This window comes from Mobula birostris, chromosome 26 (assembly GCF_030028105.1).
Source record: "Mobula birostris isolate sMobBir1 chromosome 26, sMobBir1.hap1, whole genome shotgun sequence".
NCBI classification, from domain to species: Eukaryota; Metazoa; Chordata; class Chondrichthyes; order Myliobatiformes; family Myliobatidae; genus Mobula; species Mobula birostris.
This window is the reverse complement of record NC_092395.1, coordinates 36653754-36679358: the sequence shown is the minus strand read 5'-3', so window position 1 is coordinate 36679358 and position 25605 is coordinate 36653754. Positions and strand designations below refer to the sequence as shown.

Below are 25605 nucleotides of genomic sequence, written 5' to 3'. Positions count from 1 at the left end.
TGGCTCCAGGTCTTGAGCAGCTAGTGAACTTGCTAAGATTGTTACCAGCCTTTTCTAGGACCAGTTTCTAGAACGGGCTAGGGGTTCAATCTTCTGCTGGGAGCTCAGGATCTTCCCAACCGTGCAAGCAGCTGCTCTTCTGTTGAAAGAGTTAAAGAAAATTACAAACATTCACACCAATTAGATATATTTAAAGTAAATGAATTAAATCAAATGTAGTTATCTTGCCAGTTATTTCTTCCTTTGCATCTCAATTGTCTGGATCCCCTTGTGTCCTGGCTTGGTTAGCTTGACACTGGCCCTGGGCAACTTTCCTGGCCTGGAAGCTACATTGAACTGTTGGACAGCAGTTTACCAGAGTAGGACACTGTACTGCACCTCAGAGTACCAGGCTTCATAGGTCTCAATTCCTCCTTATGCAACCGTATCCTTGATTTCCTCACTTGCAGATCACAGTCCATTTGGATTGTCAATAACATCCCCTCCACAATCACCAAGGGCACAGGTGCACCACAAGACTGTGTGCTTAGCCCCCTGCTCTATACTAATGACTGTGAGGCTAAGCACAGCTCGAATGCCATGTTTAAGTTTGTTGATGACACAACTGCTGTTGGTGGTGAACTAGCATAAAGGAGGGAGACCGAAAATCTGGCTGAACGCTGCCACAACAACAACAACCTCTTACTCAATGCCAGTAAGACCAAAGAGTTGATTATTGTCTATAGGAGGAGGAAACTGGAGGTCTATGAGCCAGTCCTCATCAGGAGATCAGAGGTGGAGAGGGTCAGCAAATTTAAATTCATTGACGTTTTTGCTTCAGAGAATCTGTCCTGTGTCCAGAGCGCAAGTGCCATTACAAAGAAGATATGGCAACACCTCTACTTTCTCTCAGGCTTGCAAAGATTTTACATGTTATCTAAAATTTTGACAAATTTCTGTAAGTCCACAGCAGAGAGTGAACTAACCAGTTGTATCACAATCTGGTATGGAAACAGCTATAACATTGAATGGGAAACCGAGAAAAAGTCATGGATACAGCCCAACCCATCACAGCTAAAGCCTTCCTGACGACTCAGCACCTCTATAAGGAGCACTGTGATAGGAAAGCAGCATCTATCTTCAAGGACTTCCACCTTCCAGACCATGCTCCCTTCTTGTTGCTGCCACTGAGGAGGAGGCACAGGAGACCTAGGTTCCACACCACCAGATTCAGGAACAGTTATTACCCTTCAACCATCAGGCTCCTGAACCAGCAGGAATAGGTTTACTCACCCAGCGTTGAAATGACATCACAACCTATAGCCTCACTTTCAAGGACTCTACAACTCATGCACTCAATATTATACTTTATTGTCGCCAAACAATTGATACTAGAGCGTACAATCATCACAGCGATCTCTCATTCTGCGCTTCGCGCTCCCTGGAGTACAAATCGATAGTAAACATTAAAAATTTAAATTAAGTCATAAATAGAAAATAGAAAAGGGAAAGTAAGACAGTGCAAAAAATGAGAGGCAGAGAGGGTTATTCATTTATTATTACTATTTTGTTTTTCATTTTGTATTTGCAAAATTTGTCATCTCTGTACATTGTTTGTGTGTCTTTGTGTGCAGTTATTTTATTGATTCTACTGTATCTCTTTGTATCTACTGTGAATGCCCACAAGAAAATGAATTTCACGGTATTACATGCAACATACATGCAATTTGATAATAAATTTACTTTGTATATTGGCCATTGACATTGAAAAGCTGCTGCATAAGGAGGCATGTATATGAAAGTCTTAACTACTCTAATGATCAAAGGAATCATTTTCAAACACTTTGAAAATACAATCAAAAAGATTTAACAACTTTCTCTTATTTGCAAGATTGAAAACAAACACAAGCTACGATTTCAATATAAATCTGCTTAATTGCCACATTATATGACCAAAAAATTGCAGCAATTAAGAATCTTTAAGCTACTTGCCTTCCTGACATGAACCCTTGAATTGGTAACTGATCGAACCTCTGGTCTTTGTGGAGAAATAAGAGCAACATTCCTGTTATTTTCATTATTGCTATTCTTTAAAAATTATTAATTGTGTGGTTAATTACATATTTGGTGCCATTTCACAGACAAATTCATCACCTTAATTATAAGGAAGCCAAATAAAAAAATCCAGCTCTTTATGATTCATTTATCACACAGTCAGTGCACAGTAATTTGTTGCATCTCGGGCACTTAGGGGCTTCTCTGGAAAAATGTGATAAGGTGTCGTGCAGATGTTGGAGAGTCTTTTATTCGAATTCTTCAGGGAAATGCCGGTAAAACTTACTCCCAAATTTCTCTAGTGTACTTGGCTTGAAACTGTGATCTTTCTTAGTACACATCATTTAAGGCATTTAACATAAAAGAAAACTGTAATGAAAACTGAGGACAAAGTAGGTCAAATCTTTGATTTTAGAGTTATAGCTGGGTATCAGCCCAATGGGATCGTGGCTGCCAACAAGTACCCACTTATACTACAGCGACATACAGAATGCTTGAAGAATCTCAGTGGGTCAATCAATATCCATGGAAGGAAATGGACAGTCATCTACTCGGGTTGAAACCCTTCATCTGGTCCAGCTCAGATGCTTTCTTCAAGATGAAGGGTCTCAAACCAAAACTTTGACTAACCCTTGTCCTCACCTACCACCCCACCAGCCTCCGGGTCCAACATACTATTCTCCGTAACTTCTGCCACCTCCAACGGGATCCCACCACTAAGTACATCTTTTCCTCCCCCCCCCCCCCCCCGCTTTTTGCAGGGATCGCTCCCTACGCGACTCCCTTTTCCATTCGTCCCCCTCCATCCCTCCCCACCAATCTCCCTCCTGGCACTTATCCTTGCAAGTGGAACAAGTGCTACACATGCCCTTACACTTCCTCCCTTACCAACATTCAGGGCCCCAGATAGTCCTACCGGGTGAGGCGACACTTCACCTGAGTCAGCTGGGGTGATATACTGCGTCTGGTGCTCCCGATGTGGCCTTCTATATATTGGCGAGACCCGACGCAGACTGGGAGATTGTTTCACTGAACAATTATGCTCTGTCCGCCAGAGAAAGCAGGATCTCCCGGTGGCCACACATTTTAATTCCACTTCCCATTCTGATATGTCTATCCACAGCCTCCTCTACTGTAAAGATGAAGCCACACTCAGGTTGGAGGAACAGCACCTTTTATTCCGTCTGGGTAGCCTCCAACCTAACAGCATGAACACTGACTTCCCTAACTTCCGCTAATGCCCCACCTCCCCCTCGTACCCCATCCATTATTTATTTATATACACATTCTTTTTCTCTCTCACTATACCCCTTGCCCATCCTCTGGTTTTTCCCCTCTCCCCCTTTTCTATCTCCCTAGGCCTCCTGTCCCATGATCTTCTCATATCCCTTTTGCCAACCAACTGTCCAGTTCTTGGCTCCATTCCTCCCCCTCCTGTCTTCTCCTATCATTTTGGATCTCCCCCTCCCACTTTCAAATCTCTTACTAACTCTTCTTTCAGTTAGTCCTGACAAAGGGTCTCGACCCAAAACGTCAACTGTTCCTCTTCCTAGAGATGCTGCCTGGCCTGCTGCGTTCACCAGCAACTTTTATGTGTGTTGCTTGAATTTCCAGCATCTGCAGATTTCCTCGTCTTTGACGAACCATTTCCGTCCACAGACACTTCCTACCCAGAGCTCCTCCAGCACCTTGCGGGTTGCCCCAGATTCCAGCCACTTATAAATTCTCTGCACTAATCCCACATTTTATTATCCCTACATACCCATCAGCTGCTCCAGATTCCATTTACAAACTAGGGACCATTTGCAGCAGCCAATTAATTACCAGCCCACCCATTGTTGGAATGTGGGAGGTATCTCAGAGAAAATGTGGAAACTCCACACAGACAGCACCAGAGGTTGGGATCACACCTGGCTCACTGGAGTTGTAGGACAGCGACTTCAAAACTATGCCACTCTGCTGCCCATTTTAATGGTTAATATTTCAGTTCTTGTTACTTTAACTAGGACATTTTGTCACTTTCCTCCTTTCCTTTTAATTGGCCGTTGTTCAGAAGTACTGGCAGCTGCTTGCCGCCTTGTCCAAAGTGCCTATTCTTTATGCATGACCTTGGCAGGCTATACAGCTTTAATGCAATTGCAAAGAGCTGCTCCAATTGAAATGAAATGAGTTGAACTAACAGGAATTGTGGCTTTGCACTCTAGCTAAGTGATTGAGAAATAATTAGTGTTTTGTATCGGCAGAAACACAGTAATGGGCCAATTATCTGAATGATAATTACCAATGTCACAGCTGAGTAAGAACCACAATTAAATAAAGGCAGTCATGATTTTTGAGGCCAAAACTGAAAACCAACCCTGTGCCCATACACCATCTCAGAGACTTTATATCAAAATAATCCTATAAGATTGCAAATTCTTAGCATTATGAAGAATTGTTCAGTTGTTCAGTTGTTTTCCCTTTGGGCTTAGTGGGATGATGAGAGAGGGTTACTGCGATCTCCTCACACTGACTGGCAGTTTTTTTTTGTGTTTGGCTGCAGTGAAATGCCAAATATTGATGCAAGAACAGTTTACAAATCAAATCTATCAATCTCAGATTTGACACATTTCTTGGCTAGTTTTTCAGCCAAACAAATGGCATTCATTTTCATATCTGCATTTGCCTCCAAAATGGACAGTGAAAACAGGGAAGATGAAGACAGAGGAAAACAAAAGATTTTGGATTCCTGCCATTCTCTGTCAGCAGCTCCATGCATGAGCTGAAAGAAAACAGGTCCAAATGTCAGGGAAGGCCCTAGACATGTCAGTAAACCAGAATCAAGATGATATTTGTTCATTCTCTCCAAAAGATTTTGATGAAGAAGGATTATGCATTGTCCTCTGACCAGCCACTTTTTGACACATTAGAATTCTATGACTTACGGTTGCTATGTGTTATCATAAAATTCTTAGTTCTGCCTTACCAACAGTTCTCTCATCTCCACTATTTGCATTAAGTTATGACATTGCTTGTCTAACTCCCAGTAATAGATGCATGAAAATGACCCCAAGGTAGGCATTGTGAAGATCGAAGTCCTTGTCTTCAGTCCCTGCCATAACCTTCATCCACCAGCTACTGATCACCCCATCACCGAAACATTGTGAGGCTGAACCAGACTGTTTCAATCATGCTGACACACGAAACTGCAAATGTTGGAACTGGGAGCAGCAGGCTGTTGGAGGAACTCGAAAGAGTTGGGCAGCATCTGTGGGGAGAAAGGAACTGTCGACATTTCAGGGTGAAACAGTGGCAAGCATTTAAAGGTTGCATGGATGAACTACAACAATTGTTCATCCCAGTTTGGCAAAAGAATAAATCAAGGAAGGTAGTGCACCCGTGGCTGACAAGAGAAATTAGGGATAGTATCAATTCCAAAGAAGAAGCATACAAATTAGCCAGAAAAAGTGGCTCACTTGAGGGCTGGGAGAAATTCAGAGTTCAGCAGAGGAGGACAAAGGGCTTAATTAGGAAGGGGAAAAAAGATTATGAGAGAAAACTGGCAGGGAACATAAAAACTGACTGTAAAAGCTTCTATAGATATGTAAAAAGGAAAAGACTGGTAAAGACAAATGTAGGTCCCCTACAGACAGAAACAGGTGAATTGATTATGGGGAGCAAGGACATGGCAGACCAATTGAATAATTACTTTGGTTCTGTCTTCACTAAGGAGGACATAAATAATCTTCCAGAAATAGTAGGGGACAGAGGGTCCAGTGAGATGGAGGAACTGAGCAAAATACACGTTAGTAGGGAAGTGGTGTTAGGTAAATTGATGGGATTGAAGGCAGATAAATCCCCAGGGCTAGATGGTCTGCATCCTAGAGTGCTTAAGGAAGTAGCCCAAGAAATAGTGGATGCATTAGTGATAATTTTTCAAAACTCGTTAGATTCTGGACTAGTTCCTGAGGATTGGAGGGTGGCTAATGTAACCCCACTTTTTAAAAAAGGAGGGAGAGAGAAACCGGGGAATTATAGACCGGTTAGCCTAACGTCGGTGGTGGGGAAACTGCTGGAGTCAGTTATCAAAGATGTGATAACAGCACATTTGGAAAGCGGTGAAATGATCGGACAAAGTCAGCATGGATTTGTGAAAGAAAAATCATGTCTGACGAATCTCATAGAATTTTTTGAGGATGTAACTAGTAGAGTGGATAGGGGAGAACCAGTGGATGTGGTATATTTGGATTTTCAAGAGGCTTTTGACAAGGTCCCACACAGGAGATTAGTGTGCAAACTTAAAGCACACGGTATTGGGGGTAAGGTATTGATGTGGATGGAGAATTGGTTAGCAGACAGGAAGCAAAGAGTGGGAATAAACGGGACCTTTTCAGAATGGCAGGCGGTGACTAGTGGGGTACCGCAAGGCTCAGTGCTGGGACCCCAGTTGTTTACAATATATATTAATGACTTAGATGAGGGAATTAAATGCAGCATCTCCAAGTTTGCGGATGACACGAAGCTGGGTGGCAGTGTTAGCTGTGAGGAGGATGCTAAGAGGATGCAGAGTGACTTGGATAGGTTGGGTGAGTGGGCAAATTCATGGCAGATGCAATTTAATGTGGATAAATGTGAAGTTATCCACTTTGGTGGCAAAAATAGGAAAACAGATTATTATCTGAATGGTGGCCGATTAGGAAAAGGGGAGGTGCAACGAGACCTGGGTGTCATTATACACCAGTCATTGAAAGTGGGCATGCAGGTACAGCAGGCGGTGAAAAAGGCGAATGGTATGCTGGCATTTATAGCGAGAGGATTCGAGTACAGGAGCAGGGAGGTACTACTGCAGTTGTACAAGGCCTTGGTGAGACCACACCTGGAGTATTGTGTGCAGTTTTGGTCCCCTAATCTGAGGAAAGACATCCTTGCCATACAAAGTACAAAGAAGGTTCACCAGATTGATTCCTGGGATGGCAGGACTTTCATATGAAGAAAGACTGGATGAACTGGGCTTGTACTCGTTGGAATTTAGAAGATTGAGGGGGGATCTGATTGAAACGTATAAAATCCTAAAGGGATTGGACAGGCTAGATGCAGGAAGATTGTTCCCGATGTTGGGGAAGTCCAGAACGAGGGGTCACAGTTTGAGGATAAAGGGGAAGCCTTTTAGGACCGAGATTAGGAAAAACTTCTTCACACAGAGAGTGGTGAATCTGTGGAATTCTCTGCCATAGGAAACAGTTGAGGCCAGTTCATTAGCTATATTTAAGATGGAGTTAGATATGGCCCTTGTGGCTACGGGGGTCAGGGGGTATGGAGGGAAGGCTGGGGTGGGGTTCTGAGTTGGATGATCAGCCATGATCATAATAAATGGCGGTGCAGGCTCGAAGGGCCGAATGGCCTACTCCTGCACCTATTTTCTATGTTTCTATGTTTCTATGTAAACCCTGCACCAGTCTTGTTTGTTGATTCAATTATGTTACTGCATGTCACTTCATGGCAAGCTTCAGATATAATTCTCTGTGATATTTTCAGCACTGGCGTCCCAAATGGCTGTGTCCTCAGCTTCTTACTATAATCCCCATACCGATATGACTGTGTGGTCAAATTCTGCTCTAACTCTATTTAGAAATTTGCAGATGACACCACTTTAGTGTACCAGATCTCAAACAGTATGGAAAGGAGACAGAAAGTCTAGAGCTATGATATCATGACAACAACCTCCCCATCAATGTCAGCAGAACAGAGGAACCAGTTAAAGACTTCAGGAAATGGGGTGGATCAGTCAGTGGTGTTGACATGAGACCATATTATTGGTATTGATGTATTATCACATGTACCTAGATACAGTGAAAAACTAGCCCAATGCATTTCTTACCGACTTCCCGCTTAAACAGCAACTCATCCAAAACCACTGCTCGTTCCCCAGCTCTACAAAGTCCTTGTACACCCATCACACATGGCCCTGATTTGTTGATCCATTGGTTGAGTAGCTCTTCAGATTTTAACTTCCCATGGTCATTTTCAAATTCTTGCCTTCGACATCTGAAAGCCTTGCCACCACTGGTTGTTTACGCAGTGACTCCACAATGAGCATAATGCATTCAGCTGCCAAGTTTCTATGCTTTGAAGGTTCTTGCATAAACTAATTTGTTGGTGTAGCTCAACTTTCCCCTTTGAGACCCTTCTTATGACTGACCTTTTTGACCAACTATTTGATCATCTGCCCTAATAATTCTTACGATCCTGCTGTCAAATTCAGATTGAGAATTTCCCAGCAAAATCACTTTGGGGTGTTTCAGTGCTGTAAAACTGCTGTGATGTTCAAAGGAGATCTGTATGACACAGCATGTATGACATTGTCCTTTGATTTCTGGGACATGGCTCAAAGTAAAATAAAAAAAAATCTTTTTTTCTGATACGTACTTCAAAGGAGCCAATATGAAATGAGACTGAAAACTTTTAATGAAGAACCAGTATTTGAGAGAAGTAAGGCAAGAACAGAAGACATTAGAGACTCATTGAAGACTTGCTTGAAGCGTCACTTAAATCAGTATAATATCATTGAGTCTTGTGAAAACCTGGCCCCGGAGGGATAGGACAGCTCATCAGAAAGGAACTTTCCTGTAACACTGGAAGTGAGAAGGTGAAATGGAAGAATCGCCTGCATAAAAGGAGTCAGAATTTTCCTATCAAAATGGTTATGTGAGGCTAGTGGCATTTGTGACATAGCAGCCGGCATTGTCATCAGCATGCATCCACCACGAACTCTGTTGTCATAGTTCTTCTCCAGCATAAAGGAGAAAATACCAGTCACAATTCAAAGAAGGCACAGTGAACACTTGAAGTTCAAGCTGAAGTATGTTGCTCGGGCTAAATGAAGAGAGTTTTACCTTGTACCTAACTGAGTTAGTTACGAGTAACCCGGACACTGGCTGATGCTGACACTGACACGAAGTGATAGGAACACAAAGTGTTGCATTCTTCAGCATTAACATCCTTCTTCTAACTATAACAAAGTACTTAAAACAAAATAAATGGAGTTTCCAACTCAACTTACAAAAACCCAGGGCTCATGGCCCATAAGGCCACAATCATTTGTTTTTTTGTTTCCCCACATAGCATCTTGGTAAAACTGTCTTGACACCACCTTTCTTCAGACAACACAGATCTGAAGGAGTTTAGTAGTTTACAGACAGAGATATTGGCATTTAAATAAATTAATTACAAATGGAAGATACACTATAGATGAAATATTTCAGGGTATGAAAGTTATTAACAGCACTGACAAAGGTATTTTTTGTAACTTCCGGGAGGGGTTCAAATTTCAGGAATGAAAATTTGAAATTTATGTGTAACATGGGCTGAAAATTTGATATGAAGGAAGATATGAAGGATAGCCCACTGAAGTGGGGAACATCAATACCTTTGTCAGACCAATGAATTTCTGAAGAAAGACATGATTAACAATGAAAAGATGGTTTGGTGGGGTTATTTTGTCAGAAAGTGATAGCCATGTCCAGCTGAAGATTATTTTCCCTTCCTTTGCTTTAAAGTTATATTAAAATTTTCTATTTTTAAATTCCATTTTCTTTCCATTGTCATTTTCTCTTGATTTAAACGTTGTATTGCAAAAAGGTCATGACAGATGCCACTTTCTTGGGTCTGCTTTGTTTTGAATTACAAGTTCAGCAGATTTACTTCAATACTGCAGCAATAAAAATAAAGTTAATGACATTTCACACATTGATGAGTATAAAAAAGGTGAAGAGAAGACATTTTCCCATTTATAAGAATCTATATAAAATGTATTCAATGGTCTACTGAGGCAGATGCTTGCATCTTGCTTGTGACTCTGATCAGTTGACACAGGCATATTTTGAATTATCCTTCATCACCAAATCAATCACCAAGCTTGAATGGAATCAGCAAGTACATGCTTTTAAAAACAAAACAAAAAAAAATCCTGTAAGTAAACTTTTGATAGAAAGTGCACATTAAGAAATGAGAGCAGTCTTCTTGCTTGGAAAACTCATTCAAACAGTAAGTGCTAAATATGTTATAACTTTTCTCTTTTTTGTTTCAACTCCAATGAAACAATTACCTTCTACTGGACATGCATCAGTGATACATAAATATGTAATTAAACAGCTGCAATACAAGTCTATGCTTGCATGTCACTTTTGCCAAAGTCTTTACTCCAAAGTGCATCATTAAACAAAATTTCACATGCAAACCTTTTGAGACTGATGGCCCAGTTTGGGGGTTTTAATTGTGCATGATGGGGAGGACAATGGAGTTGAAGTCATGGTCATTTAATGCTGAAATGATCATATTTAGGGAAACACAATAGTTCAGCATGGAGGAAGTATGTGAAGGACTGAAGAGCTGTAAGATGATACAGAGGTATGGAGTATCAGGCCACAGGCAAGCATGTAAACAACGTTTAGGACTTTGAAACTGAGGTTTTGCTTTAATTGATCTTGCTTTAACCCCAAAAATTCAAGGCAAATTCAGTAAGACAAAATATCATTCAGGTATTTTAATGGGGCTATACACGTGGTGATGACTAATAAGACTATCAAGAACTGTGAAAGCAATCTGAGCTGTTGGCTTCTAAGGATTGGAATTCAACTACCTTATTTCTCTTTTTATTGGTAATCATTATTGTGCAATCTGCCCTTTCATCACGCTTTTTTATACTAAAAATAACCTCACTTTAAAACACTGACTCTTGAATTAAAGACTTTTGCCTGGATGAAAATTACATATCATTTTTTTTTAATTCAAAAATTAGCTACACAAAATTGAGTTCAGCAAAGTTAGTCCACCAAATCTGTCTGAAGTCCAGGAAAGAATTTCAGGTCAAGAGCTGATACATCGACTTTAAATAGGTGGGTTTGAGATTTATGTTAATACTACAAAACTGAGTTGGATGATCAGCCATGATCATAATAAATGGTGGTGCAGGCTCGAAGGGCCGAATGGCCTACTCCTGTACCTATTTTCTATGTTTCTATGTAAAACACAAATCACCCTACACATAGCTTTGTCTCCCAGGAGGCTTTAACGACAAAGTATGTCCAGTATGGATTGACATTAAAAACACTGGTGCAGGAAGTGTGGTAGTCTGATTTACCAAAGTCTGTAGTGAGGAAGGTACAGAAAGTTAGTGCTCTTTGTAGAGAAAATTCTAAAGATGACCTACCTAATCTCAAGAGGCGAACTGGTGACTGATGAAGTTCATTACACTGACGGGATCTGAGAAGTGTACGTTCAGGTGGAGCTGGACATCATCCTGGAGAAGACAGAAGGGTAATCAAAATTAATCACTGTTCTATAATGTCATGCTGCTATCAAGTTTATTAATTTCTGCAAAGCATAAATGAGGTCAAAGTTAATTAATAATATTCAACTCAAAATAACACTCCATGGTCAAAGGAAAAAATTCTTAGCCTGTCCGATCTCTCTCCCTAGAACTCAATCCTTCAAGTCCGGGCAACATCCCTGTAAATCTTTTCTGCAGTATTTCTTGTGGTGAAAGAAACTGAAACTATGTGTTTGTTTCTTAAATACTCCAATATTATTTATTCCAGGATTACTCACAGTAATGTGCCCAGCATTAATCACTAATTTCCGGTCACATTAGTCATTACTAAAACTAATCCTGGAAAGTTGGCTGACCTCACAGTGAAGTTCCAGGCTTACTGAACTCAGAAGCCTCCAAGTTTGATTCCCAACGGCAGCTCATCTTACTTGCAGAAACCACTGGGGTGATACAATTGCCCCCAGTGACCTGCCTTCATATTGAGCAAATGTTAGCTAAGCCTCCTGTTCCTGATCTTTTCACCCAGAGTGTTTTTTTGAGATTGGAATAAATTACCTGAGAGTGTGGTGAAGGCAAACACTCTCACACCACTTAGCTGGGCTGAACATTTGAATCAACCAGGCATAGAAGGCCACGGGCTGGTAAATGGGATGTGTATTTCTGGTACTTGATGGTCAGCATGCACATAGTGGACCACAGGGCCTCTTTCTGAGCTGTATGACTATTTGAATCCAAGATGAATGTTCCCTGCTAGAATTAGGATAGCGGGATGGGATTGTGAAGGGATAGTTTCAGCCTTGGCCTAGTTTACTATAATCAGAATGATACCAAGACCAGTCTCTCAGTTTCAGAATGGTTTCAGCTTTAAAAGATTAACCCCACAAATAAATGAAACTGAGATCTTTTCTGGAGGAGTAGGGACACAGATTAAGATAAGGGGGAAAATCAGGGCATCAAATTGCAGTACCGAGAAAACAAGATTCAATAGCTTGTGTGAGTGACCATTGCACGTGTTGTCTGATGCAGGAAGTGAGCTACTATCATCTGCCTCCACACCGTACAGAGCCATCTCTAACTGCCAATCTCATTTGTGTCCCACACCAATTGAAGCCAGCTTGCTTTACATAAACCCAGCCTGCTCCTTAAAAGGTACAATGTGGTTGCTTTGATCTGGAGTTCCGTCTGACCTGAAGGAGTTTAATGATTGGGTTGTTGCTTCTGATTTGCCTCGGAGAGATTTTGTGGAAAGGATTGAGGGAAGAAGAGAAATGATGCATTTGTAAGGTATCAGAAGACACTTGCAACCCACCCCCACCGCCCAAGGCAGTGGACCAGATAGCCACAACAGTCAGGTGCCATGAATCAAGCACTGAGGACTTGATGCAATGCTTCAAAGCTTCAATGATCCACATAGGAGGCCAGTGCATTCCTCTTCAAATTTCACAACACAGCAACCACATCTCTTGCCCCAGGTACCGCACGACACGTTCATCACGCATCATCAACAAGGCGGATTAAGTTTCATAACTATTATTCACAGAATCACCTCACCTACACAGACACTGCTGCAAATCTCAGGCATCTTGCTTGCTATGTACACTGCCAAACCACTCGACCACAAAAGGCACATCATTCAAACATATTGCATGAAATTCACTGATTCATTTCCATCTCTGTTGCAGGTTAAGGATAATCAAAGCATAATCATAGGAAAGTAGAGTCAACCAGCAGTGTGAGATCCATCTGCTTGTCACTCCTGCTGTGGGAGATGTTGATCAGGATACACTAATCCCTGAGCCTTTCCTTTATTTTATTGATGTGCTTTCAGCCCTCCTTAGGATCTCACTGTTGAAATCATTGCCCCATCTGCTATTCGCGTTAACTTTGGGTGGTCAACTCTATCTCTTAAAACTGAGAGCATACTTACTCCATCAGGCTGACCCTCCGTTTCATTTTGATTGGACAAACTAGGCAAAGGTTGAATCCATTTGTTCACCACTCCCACCCCTCCATCCCAACTTCAGTACGAATGAACTGTCATGAGTATCGTCCTCCTCACCCCTACAATTCTTTCATCCCACAGTCTCATCCTGTCATCTCAGAGGGTGCAAGTATAAACTCCTACTTTGATCAACTATCTCCACATGCAACTCTAACTCCCATCACCTCTTTCCAGAGCCCAGCGCTCAGTCTTTCTGCTTTGACATTTGTAACCTGGTTGAGTAGATGGACAGTGGTGATGAAGACACATCACTACTGTTTTTCCCACTTTCAAGCATCATCTCACATACTAACACTATGCAATTTGAATTTATCTCAGAGGTGGTATTGGCATTTTCTGAATTATTGAGCACTAGGGGCAAGCAACAGAAGATAATATCCACCCTCTGAAGGATGTCTCTGTAGGACTTTGGTTATGGAGGGCTTAGATAAGAACTTTGAGAGGCCAGTCTGTGTGAACAGCAGAGCACCATCAACCCTGGCAGCCATTCTGTCTATTGTTCCAAGGCGCCTTTGGGGAGGGTCAAACAGCAACAAAATTGTCACAGCAAGACAGTCCTCCACTCAACCATTTGTGGCATGGTAACTTGGTTTGCCCCCAAATACAAAGGCGTGGACAACTGCATAATGGTACTATGAAGCATCTGAAGACTGGCTGTGGTGAATCCAGTGCAGGTGTTGACATGAACTGCCACTCAGTGGCAGTATTACCACTACTGCAAAAAATTCTCAAAAACTTCTACGGATGCACCATGGAGAGCATTCTGACAGGCTGCATCACTGTCTGCTATGGGGGCTGGGGGGCTACTGCACAGGACCAAAAGAAGCCACAGTGGGTTGTATATTTAGTCAGCTCCATCTTGGGTACTAGCCTACAAAATACCCAGGACATCTTCAAGGGGCAGTGTCTCAGAAAGGCGGCGTCCATTAAGAAGAACCCGCAGCACCCAGGGCTTGCCTCTTCTCACTGTTACCATCAGGTAGGAGGTACAGAAGCCTAAAGGCACACACTCAGTGATTCAGGAACAGCTTCTTCCCCTCTGCTATCCAATTCCTAAATGGACATTGAACCCATGAACACTACTTCATCTTTTTAATACATATTATTTCTGTTTTTGCACAATTATTAATCTATTCAATACACTAATATACACTAATTGATTTACTTATTTTTTATTGTTTTTTCTTCTATATTATGTATTGCATTGAACTACTGCTACCAGGTTAACAAATTTCATGACGCATACCAGTGATAATAAACCTGATTCTGATTCTGCAGAAGCTGGAAATCCAGAGTAACACACACAAAATGGTGGAGGAACTCAGCAGGTCAGGCAGCATCTATGGAGGGGAATAAACAGTCTACATTTTGGACTGAGACCCTTCGTCAGGACCCTTCCTCTCCATAGATGCTGCCTGATCTGCTCAGCTCCTCCACAATTTTGTGTGTGTTACCCCTGCCGGCAGAAAACCTGGGATGATGCTGTGTCATTCATTTCTCATGGTCAGATATTGTCTACGTAGTAAAATCCCTTTGTACCACAGAGGCAGAGCTAGCAGAGCTGCTACCTCACAGTTCCAGTGACCCAGGTTCCATCCTGTCCTGTAGAGCGCTTTCTCCCTACAGTTATGTGGGTTCCCACTTCATCCCAAATATGGTGTGACTAGGAGGTTAAATGGCCGTTGTAAATTGCTCCCAGTGAACACATGAGTGGTAGAATCTGAGTGGAGGGAGTTAATAGGAATGTGGGAAAAATATATTACAGGGAATATTAGTGGGGGGAGAGCAAGAATGCTTTGTGAGTCATGTAAATTCAATGAGCTAGAATCTCTGATGTAACAAAATAAAGTAATCTGAAAGCTGACAAGTGGTGTCAGCAGAGCACTGTACAGCAGTACTGACATCTTCCTCAAAGAGCTGCTCGTCCCTGCTGTCCCTTGACATCTTGGATTTAAATCCAGTCAGCGCATGGTGGCTGCATCATTCTGCAGATGCGGCTATGTAGGAGCTGAAGATATAAACAGATCATGGCCCGCTCTTCTGATGGGGGGTCACTGGCAGTGTAGTCCTCATCCCGTGCTAAGCTTGTAGATATGCTCATTTTTTGTAGGGACTTTCAAGAACATGGTCTTATGGAAGAATTGTTTAGCCATTTGTTGCTGAGGTTCCAATCACAGACAGCTCTCTGAATCCCACCTGGTGGAAATGTTTTTTTTTGTTAAAATCTCTCCTTTGCCTTTACTAATCTACCCATTCTCTCCAGCAGAATGCCCTGCTCTCTGCTCCTGTCCAGCCATATAGTATTGCAAGGGAAATATTTACTTAAACAACCATGTCAGGGAATAATTAGATTGTGCCTTATAAGCTGGGAGAAATTCCATCCACACCTGACATACCACTTAGCAATTTTCATTCTAGGAACAGCAAACACTTGCATTACCACCAGCTGAAATGAATCAATGACCACCATTAGTGTAGCCTTGTTGCTGAACATGTGTTAGGCAGTGCAAAGTTAAGAGAGGATGTGAACTCAAGCACTGTGCTCTGTAATTGCAACCCTGGCATCAGGTCAGTTTTGCACAATTTTTGGCTGCCCTGCAAAGATCTGGCTGGCATTGGCAGTACATGGCCTGACACTCCGTCAACATGGCACACATTTAGAGGAAGCCATCTTGGATCTCATTCAATTGTGTAGCCACCAGTAAACTGTGTGCCAAGGGGCCAAATTTTGCAGCCAAAGCATTTGCTAAGTCATCCATCTGTGGCGCATATCAATGGCTCTACTACACTTGAACCTCCTGTGGCAAAGGTAATACTTCAGTCAACACAGAGAGCTTTGAAAGCAGGAAATGAAGTTTAGCATGCGTCAGTTCCTTTTCGAGGAGGGCAGGGGGGAAGAAAGATACATAAATATTATGTCATTTATTAAGGCAGAGAAGTGACAAGAGCTACAGGTAACCTACAGGGAAGCTACTAGTCAGTGCTTATTTTGTCTGGTGTCTCACTGCTGGTAGGAGCTCCTTCACAGACTGAGAATCGGAGCAGTTGAACTGGCACCAGCTGACAGAAACAAACTGATGAGATGGCTCTTTGGGAATCGCAGCTTCAGTATAGACATCAATCTTGCCTTGCAGGCAGCTTGTGCTGTTGTACGAGGTGATGGACGGCACATCTGCCTACCTTTCAGCTCTTAAAGCGCAATGACCCCACCACTCACCTGTTTGTCAGTTCAAAGCATTTTCCCAGACTGCTTCCTCTGTTTTTGCTTTGAAATTTAATCAGGATCCCTGTACATGATGAGGATATTGAAGACTAGTTTGGTAATGGCTACACCCAAGTATTTCCTTGGAGTCTCAAAGAGAAACAACTAAAGCCACAACAGAATATTAAGTACCTTACTAGTGGTGACATTATACACCTAGTGTCCATCTTATTTCGGTCCTCAGCTCTGAGTCAGGAAGACATGGGGGGAGGCACAGCCTCAAAATAAAAGGATGCCCTTTTAAAGCTGAGATGAGGAGAAATTTCTTCAGCCAGAATGTGGTGCATCCAGGGAATTCGTTACCATGGGTGGCTATGGAGGCCGAGTAAATAAGGAAATTGATAGATTCTTGATTAGTAAGGGTGTTAAGGGTTATGGGAAGAAGGTGGGAAAATGGTATTGAAAAACAAAATCAGCCATAGTTGAACGCAGAGCAAACTCAATGGCCTAATTCTGCTCCCATACCTTATTAAGGTCTTTTCAAGAGTATAGGATCAAGCCTGAGTATTGAGTACATTGCTGAACAATGCTATACTGATGTACAAAAATTCAGTTATTCTCAAAGATCCCAAAGGCGCCAGTTTGTGGAATTCTCGCCAGCTCACTCACGGTGGTGCTGCCAATCCCTTCCTTCTACCCAGCAGTATTGGAACTTATTGAAAGCAGCCGCTAATCTCTGCCGCCATCCAGGAGAGAAGGCTCCCCCACTGGACTCTACTCCGCTGAGCACCAGAAAACTGAGCAGTTTTCCTTTGGCTGACACCTACCCAGTGACTTCAGCACCGAAGAGTTGTTCAGGAGAGGCAGGGAAGTTACAGCAGATTTCAGATCTCAAATATCCGTCGGCACAGAGAGAAATTACTGATGGCACACAGTAATTAATGTGCAAGACCTTGGTTTCATTCATCATTCAGTACAGAAACCCTGAGCTTAAAACAGCCATTACCTCCACTCTTGCTCAAAATGACCCTGACTGGAGACTGAACTTGAAACCTTCCTGGACTGCTTGACTTAATTCCTCACTAAGCAGTGCACTTTCCAATTGGGAACCATTTATGATTAGTCTTAAAGGAACCTGAGGCAATCAATAATTAATTCTGTTTTTCCTCAACATCTGATGGACCAGAATGTAATTATGTTCTGAATATACTGGAATAAGCACTGATGACAGCAGCTAACTAGGTAACAAGGTTTTTGCGAAGCATCACTAAACATGACAAGGATCGAATTTTACAGATTAATGCAGTATGGATGCCTTTTATTCTTTGGTAAAGGATGAATAGTGGCTATTTCAGTCAACATAAAGGCAGAACCCATTAAATAATGATTCTTTAAATTGAACAGAGACACAAACAATTCTGAAGCCCATTAGATTCAGCTCACATTAGATGGTTCACGGGTTATTCTTTGAAAATAGCTGTGCAGCCAATCTTCTTGGTTGGGCAACTCTGAATCACCTTCTGCGTTGTCAATAATTAAGGTTCCTGGTGATTGTGCAAGTGGAACAAGGCTGATCCTGACTAGAACAATTGAGCAGGAAGGCAGCAGAGACCAGGAAGGATCTGACAGCTTAGAACACATCCAAAACATCAAATCAGATTCTTGCTAATTTACAGCTTGCATCCTTAAAACATTTGAGAAAGAAGAGTACAATGAGCAAACAATATTCCCACAAAATCTTCTTTTGCTCCCAAATCATTGCAATTAATGTATTTTCTCTCCAATGTTACAATACTTCTCCTAAACGGAAAAAAAAAGCATTTCAGGATGTATATTGTGTACATTTTTCTGACATTAAATGTGACCCTTGAACCTTTGAAATAGCACTGATTGCTTGAGAGTGATTGCTAAGGAGAAGCAACACAAACTTATTTTTATCTGGTGCCTTTAATATAATAAAGCAGCCAAGGCAATTCATGGTGCATTGTCAAATAATACTTTTCCATGCTCCATGCAGGAGATATGAGAGCAGGTGTCTAAATGTGGAGCCAAAGGCAGATGTCAAGGAGGCTGTGGATGCAGGAAATGGAAATGGAAAGATTTGGGGAAGGAATCTCAGACCTTGCATCTTCTACAGTTGGTGAGACAGTGATTGTTACTGGCAATTGACTGGGCTGATTATTACAGTCATTGTTAATCCTGAACTCCAGCAATAAATACAGGGTGCTACTTTCGAACACAGCTCTGCATACTTGTCAAATGCAGAAAGACTTCACTAAGTGACATAGAGTGTTATAACATGGAAACAGATCTTTGGACCACTAAGTACAGACACCAATCACCCAATCACGCTCATCCTCTATTAATCCCATTTGTTTATTCTCTGCATACGCTCATCATCTTTCCTCCTGATTCTACCACTGACTAGGGGCAATTTACAGTTAACTAACTAACCCACACATTTCTGGGATGTAGGAGGAAACCAGAGCTATACAGCCAATATTTCAGCTTGCATGTTTTATACTTCATTCAGCTTCTGTACAACAAAAAACCTTGATCCATCCAACTCTAACCTCCAGTACATATACAACTCCTTTTGCCCACCACTGACCAGTGCGCCTTCAAATGGTGAATCCAGCACTACACAGATCCCTTCAAACTCCTCCTTTATGGCAGCCATTAAAATCCATCTCTAGGATTAAATCTTTGGCCATCTCTATAAATATCTTTTATGGAAACAGCCAAGAGACAAAGATGAGTAATAAAGATGAGTAAATGTTAATTGTACTACTAGATAAGGGACATGACTACAGTTATAGAATACAGAACAATGCAGTGCAGGAAAAGGCCCTCCTTTGGCCCATGATGTTGTGCCGAATTAATTGAATTAGTAATTAAATATCTAACAAAGCTAATCCCTTCCACCTACACAAATCCACAACCCTGCATTCTCTGCAAATTCATGTTCCTATCTAAGAGCTTCTTAAAACATTTCTATTACTGAAGCACCTTCGATTACTCCAAAAGACTGAGGTTTGGTAAAATACTGAAAGGCTTTTATTCGCTGTTTAATACGACCTGCACAGTGAGTGTCTGCCCCCGGACTGAGGGGGAGGGGCAAGGCGAACACCTTTATACAGGACTCTGTGGGAGGAGCCACGGGGGCAGTCAGCAGAGGGGTGTGTCCAGACAGGTAACCGAGTTACAACATATATACATGGTTTACTACATTCACCCCTCCTTTTTTTTAAAAAAAGTCCCGCAGGGTGAAGTGACTGACAATATTTACAAGAAGTATATTTACAGGTTAAGCCTATCAGGCGGTTGAGTCCGTCGCTGTGACCTACGTAGCACCGGCGGTGATTGCACCGGCAATGGCGGTTGTGCTGGCTCCGGCCTGACTTCAGGTGCCAGCACGTTAGGCGTCGGTAATCCCTCGTGCGTGTGCGTCGCGCCCGGTATGGGAGTGTCGTGTGGTGTCTGTATAGGGTTTGGGGTGCACGGTGTGTCGTAGGTACATACATTGGTGGGTACGGGGTCAATAGTCACCACGGAGTGTTCAGGGTAGGGGCCCGGAGCTCCTGCGGGCGCCAGGTCGCGGATGGAGACCGTGTCCTCCCGCCCATCAGGTAAAACCACGTAGGCATACTGGGGGTTCGCATGAAGTAAGTGAACCCTCTCGACTATCGTGGAGTATTTATTGCTCCTCGCATGTTTCCAGAGCAGCACTGGCCCCGGGGACGTCAGCCAAGTTGGTAGGGTGGTCCCAGTGGTCGACTTTCTGGGAAAAGAAAAGAGCCGCTCATGAGGGGTGGCATTGGTGGCTGTGCATAACAGGGAGCGGATGGAGTGGAGTGCCTCGGCAAGGACCTCCTGCCAGCGGGAGACCGGCAATCCCTTTGACCTGAGGGCTAAGAGTGTGGCTTTCCACACTGTGCCATTCTCCTTATCTACCTGTCCATTCCCCCAGGGATTATAGCTCGTGGTCCTACTGATTGCAATTCCCCTAGCCAGTAGATATTGGCACAGCTCGTCACTCATAAACGAGGACCCTCTGTCGCTGTGGATATAGCATGGGTATCCGAACAGAATGAAGAGCTTGTGCAGGGCTTTTATAACTGATGTGGTAGTGGTGTCGGGGCAGGGGATGGCGAAGGGGAACCGCGGGTACTCGTCAATTACGTTAAGAAAGTACACATTGCGGTCGATGGAGGGAAGGGGGCCCTTAAAGTCAACACTCAGTCGCTCAAAGGGGCGGGTGGCCTTGATGAGTGGTGCTTTTTTGGGTCGGTAGAAGTGCGGTTTGCACTCTGCGCAGACTTGGCAGTCCCTGGTCATCATCCTGATCTCCTCAAGGGAGTAAGGCAGGTTCCGGGCTTTCACGAAGTGGAAAAGCCGGGTGACTCCCGGGTGGCAAAGGTCTACATGTAGGGTGTATAGCCGGTCTATCTGCGCGCTGGTGCATGTTCCCCAGGATAGGGCATCGGAGGGCTCCTTGAACTTCCCAGGCCTGTACATGATGTCATAGTTGTAGGTGGAGAGTTCCATTCTCCACCTCAGAATTATATCATTTTTGATTTTGCTCCGCTGCTGATTATTAAACATGAATACGACTGAGCGCTGGTCAGTTAGCAGGGTGAACCTTTTGCCGGCAAGATAGTGCCTCCAGTGCCTTATAGCTTCCACTATGGCCTGGGCCTCTTTCTCTACCGCAGAATGCCGAATTTCAGAGCCTTGAAGGGTATGGGAGAAGAACGCCACTGGTCTTCCTGCCTGGTTGAGGGTAACAGCCAGTGCAAAGTCGGAGGCGTCACTCACTACTTGGAAGGGAATGACCTCATCCACCGCATGCATTGCTGCTTTGGCAATGTCCCCTTTTATGCGGTTGAAGGCCGCATGGGCCTCGGCAGAGAGGGGGAATGTGGTGGACTTGACCAGGAGGCGGGCCTTGTCTGCATAGTTACAGACCCATTGGGCGTAATATGAAAAGAAGCCCAGGCACCTTTTGAGGGCTCTGAGGGTATTGGGAAGAGGGAGTTCCAACAAGGGGCACATACGGTCGGGGTCAGGGCCAATGACTCCATTCTCCACGACACACCCAAGGATAGCAAGTCCGGTGGTCCCAAATACACACTTGCCCTTGTTATAGGTGAGGTTGAAAGATTTGGCCGCTTGGAGAAATTTTTGGAGGTTGTTGTCGTGATCCTGCTCATCGTGACCGCAGATGGTGATGTTATCCAGATATGGGAACGTGGCCTTCAGTTGGCACTGGTCCACCATCCAGTCCATTGCCCTCTGGAAGACAGATACACCATTCGTGACACCAAAGGGGACGCGCAGGAATTGATAAAGCCTGCCGTCCGCCTCGAAGGCGGTGTAAGGGCGGTCCTCCCGGCGGATGGGGAGCTGATGGTAAGTGGATTTTAGGTCTATGGTCGAGTGCACCTTGTACTGTGCTATCTGATTGACCATATCCGTGATGCGGGGTAGAGGGTACGCGTCGAGCTGCGTGAACCTATTGATGGTCTGGCTATAGTCCACGACCATCCTATTCTTCTCCTCGTTCCAAACAACGACCACCTGCGCCCTCCAAGGACTTGTGCTTGCCTCAATGACCCCCTCCCTGAGCAGCCGCTGCACCTCCGACTTAATGAAAGCTCGGTCCCCCACGCTGTACCTCCTGCTTTTAGTTGCCACAGGTTTACAGTCGGGGGTCAGGTAGGCGAACAGCGGTGGGGGAGGGATCCTGATGGTGGAGTGGCCGCAAGTGGTGTCGGTAGTGTGGCAGTTGGCATGATGTTGGGTGGGATGTGCGGGTCGGTGTGTGTGTGTGGTCAGTAGCGGGGTACGTGACATATCTCTACAAAACAGGGGATTTATGACAGTAATTGGCAGGAGGGGCCCATCATACTTCATTGTCACGCTTTTCAGGTGGCTCTGGAAGTCCAACCCCAACAGCACAGGGGAACACAGTTGAGGCAAGACCAGTAACTTAAAGTCCCGATATTCTGTGCCCTGCACCACTAGTGTCGCTACACAACCCCCCCGGATGTCTGTTGTATGCGACCCGGAGGCCATGGTGACCCTCTGACTCACCGGCCGTATCATGAGTCCACAATGCTGCACCGTGGCCGGGTGGATAAAACTCTCCATGCTGCCTGTGTCAAACAGGCAGCTTGTCCTGCGCCCCTCCACCAGGATGTCCATCATTGACCTTGCGAGCTGGTGGGAAGCGCTTTGGTCGAGGGTCACAGAAGCCAGGGTGGGGTCGCTGTCTTGGTCCGGCGCGGTGGGGTGGCCCGTGAGCAACCGTTGGTCGTAGGCGGTGGGAGGTGGCGCTGACTAAAATGGCCGCTCCCATGTCTCACACGTGGTGGTGGCGTGCAGGGAAGATGGCGGCAGGCAAGATGGCGACCCCCATGTCTCGCACGTGGTGGCGGCGTGCAGGGAAGATGGCGGCAGGGAAGATGGCGGCCCCCATGTCTTGCACGTGGTGGCAGTGTGCAGGGAAGATGGCGACCCCCACGTCTCGCACGCGGCGCTGCTCGATCCCGCTCGCGGTTTTGACTTACAGACCTTGGCAAAGTGGCCCTTCTTTCCGCAGCTGGAACAGGTAGCTTGTCAGGCCGCGCAGCGTTTCCGGGGGTGCTTCTCCAGTCCGCAAAAGTAGCACTTCGCGGACTCACGACTGGCAGCAGCCGAGGTCGATTCGCCGGCGGGTTGCGGGGTCGGTGGCGCCCACGAGGCCATCGGGGGATCACGTGCCTGGAGAGTCTCGGAGTTATGCAGAGCGGCCTCCAACGTTTCAGCCAGCTCGATCGCCGAACTTAGGGTAAGATCGGCTTTTTCCAGCAGCCGCTGGCGCACGTACACTGACCTGGTCCCCGTGACGAAGGCGTCTCTCACTAGGAGTTCTGCATGCTGCGTCGCCGTCAGCTCCTGGCAATTGCAGGCCCGCACGAGTGTCTGTAGGGCCCGGACAAACTCAGCACTCGATTCCCCGGACCGTTGTTGCCGTGTCGCTAAGCGATGCCGAGCATAGACGCTGTTTATCGGCCGCAGGTATTGTCTTTTGAGTGCGTTCATCGCGCCGTCGTAGTTCGGCTGGTCTCTGATCAGTGAATAAACCCGTGGACTGACCCTGGAGAATAGAACTCTGCGCTTCGCTACAGGGTCGGTCGCTTTAATCTCCTCTAGATACGCTTCGAAGCAGGCCAGCCAGAGTTCGAAAGCGTTTCCAGCGTCAGGCATTTGCGGATCGAGTTCTAATTTGTCTGGTCTCATGGCCTGTTCCATGTTTTAAAATGTACAGCGAATAAAATTGAAGCACCTTCAATTACTCCAAAAGACTGAGGTTTGGTAAAATACTGAAAGGCTTTTATTCGCTGTACAATACGACCTCCACAGTGAGTGTCTGCCCCCAGACTGAGGGGGAGGGGCAAGGCGAACACCTTTATACAGGACTCTGTGGGAGGAGCCACAGGGGCAGTCAGCAGAGGGGTGTGTCCAGACAGGTAACCGAGTTACAACATATATACATGGTTTACCACTATTACATTTCCTTTTACCTCCAGCCTGGGCAGTGCATTCCAGGCACCCACTTCTCTGTGTAAAAAAAATTACTATGGATACCTCCATTGAACTTCCTCCCTCTCACCTTAAATGCGTGCCCTCTAGTTTTAGATATTTTGACCTTGCAAGAAAGGAAGCTAGCTCCCCACTCTATCTGTGCCTTTCAATCTTATGAACTTCTATCAGGTCTCTCCTCAGCCTCTGCCACTCCAAAAAATACCAAGTTTGTCCAACTTCTGTTCACAGCATGTGCCCACTAATCCAGGCAGTGTGCTGGTATACCTCTTCACCTCTTCTTTAAATATACACAATGACTTGGCCTCCACTGCTGTCTGTGACAATGAATTCCACAGACTTACCACCCTGTGGCTAAAGAAATTCCTCCTCATCTGTTCTAAAGGGACATCCTTCTATTCTAAGGTTGTGCCCTTTGGTCCTAGACTAGTGGTTCCCAAACTTTTTTGGGTTTCAACCCCCTTGGCTCCCAGACCACATTGCCAGTAACCTCCTCTACCCTTCTGGCCATTTCATAAAACCTATTAAGAATTTTGATTTATGATGCATAGTGAAAGAGAATAGGGACTGCAAATTCAAAGCAATAACAAATAATTGCAAAAATTATTCAAATCTATTTAAAGCTACAAATAAAATTATTTACAGTAAAAATAATTTTTATCAACAATTGTAGATCATACCTTAGTAGACTACTATTCACTACTGCATTGCTTTTTCAACTTTCAATGATATGGATGGGCTTGCTGCAGTGATATCAGCTTCTCAACATCAGGCAGAATGACACTCAGGAGTCTCAGATCCCCATGTTTAGTAACTTGCAGTCTGTTTTGATGCTTTTAAAGAAGTTGGCAAACTGCACTGAAACCACGCTCTACTAAATATGATGTTGGAAATGCAATAAAGAACATCTTGACCATTCTGAACAGTGCAGGATAGCGTTCAGAGATTTCCTTCTGCTACCGAAAGTCTCGGTCTGATTTTTTAAAACTCGGCTGCAGCTCAAAGTCATTTTGTAGTAAGATCAGTTCTTCCTCTGTGCTTGCTGTTAATTTCTCATTACAAGTGTTCAGGAATGGATTTATTACTCAATCTGGAATTTGCATCGAGAAAAGATCCTGAAATCTCTCTGACACGTGTGCACAGTACACTTGAAGATCATTATCTAGTATTCTCTCTTTCTCTTCCTACACAGAGAGGCTCGGAGATTGAACAAGGTCTCAAAGGCCAATGTTGCACTTAAATAGGGTTAAATGTGCAGATGACAGATTTGACTTTGGTAAGACTCGCATCATTTCCCTGCAATTGAACATTGATTTCATTAAACTTTGCGAATAATTCTGACAAATAAGCAATGTCATGCCTAATACATTTGAGTTGATTACTGAATGAAGCAATTGAGTCTTCAAAGAATTTTATTACAGTTTCAAAAAGTGCATAAAAGCATCTCAGGCAGTTTCCATTTGAGAGTCATCT

The 25605-nt window shown here is 44.1% G+C and overlaps 1 protein-coding gene across 4 annotated transcripts in view; it reads right to left on the bottom strand.

Moving 5' to 3' along the window:
- The window catches only part of sema6bb (sema domain, transmembrane domain (TM), and cytoplasmic domain, (semaphorin) 6Bb), a 567817-nt gene that overhangs the window by 412172 nt on the left and 130040 nt on the right, over window positions 1-25605 (bottom strand). For 3 of the 4 annotated variants that reach the window (XM_072244024.1, XM_072244022.1, XM_072244025.1), the window contains one exon: window positions 11222-11311. The gene's annotated coding sequence lies outside the window, so the exon portion shown is untranslated. Of the gene's footprint in view, window positions 1-11221; window positions 11312-11429; window positions 11541-25605 lie in introns of those variants that run through there. The other variant, XM_072244023.1, reaches the window with a different exon arrangement.